This window comes from Geospiza fortis, unplaced genomic scaffold (genome assembly GCF_000277835.1).
Source record: "Geospiza fortis unplaced genomic scaffold, GeoFor_1.0 scaffold68, whole genome shotgun sequence".
Classification (NCBI taxonomy): Eukaryota; Metazoa; Chordata; class Aves; order Passeriformes; family Thraupidae; genus Geospiza; species Geospiza fortis.
Window position 1 is genome coordinate 1,150,816 of NW_005054489.1, and position 814 is coordinate 1,151,629.

The window sequence follows — 814 nt, forward strand, 5'->3', positions numbered from 1 at the left end:
GGCTCCGAGCCCATCGGCCGTGATCTCCTCCGCTATCCAGGGATCCAGAGGCTCGGTCTCCGTGAAATCCAGATTCCACACCGTGTCCACCCACCCTGAGAGAAATAAAAAAAAAAAAGTGTTTATAAGCGCCTGGGGGGAGATTTCTCCGACACACGTGTTTCACCCAAAATAAGGCTTCAAAATAAACACGGACTGCCCAAATCCAGCGGGACACGGCGCGCTAAAGGGCAGCGCTGTCAGTGCCAGGAGCTGCCGGATCAGCCGCACCCCGGTGACCGGGGAGAGCCACCGGAACCGGCAGAGAGCAGGGGGACCGGGACTGACACCGGGACCGGGATAGAGACAGAGGGACCGGGACTGACAGCGGTAGCGGGACAGAGAGACAAAACGGGAGAGAGACAGAGACCGGCACCGGGAGAGAGACCGGGACATAGACTGACACCGAGATTGGGACCGGAACAGAGACCCGGACGGAAACAGACAGGACCGGGAGGGGGACAGAGAGCGATACCGAGACGGACAGCGGGACAGAGAGACAGAACAGCACAGAGACAGAGAGCGGGACAGAGAGCAGGACCGGAATAGAGACCAGGACGGGGACAGAGACAGAGAGACTGGGACAGAGAGCGGGACCGGGAAACAGAGAGACCGAGAGACGCAGCGACCAAAACCGGAAAAGAGGTCGGCAAACCGGTCCCGATCCTGACCCTAACCTCGACCCCATTCCCAATCCTGATCCCTATCCTGACCCCGATCCTAATCCCGATCTCGACCTCGACCCCGCTCCCGGCCCGCACCTGCGGCCAGCTCC

The 814-nt window shown here is 60.7% G+C and overlaps 1 protein-coding gene across 1 annotated transcript in view; it reads left to right on the forward strand.

Moving 5' to 3' along the window:
- The window catches only part of VPS26B (VPS26, retromer complex component B), a 13,123-nt gene that overhangs the window by 788 nt on the left and 11,521 nt on the right, over positions 1–814 (forward strand). The gene's annotated exons all lie outside the window — the stretch shown is intronic.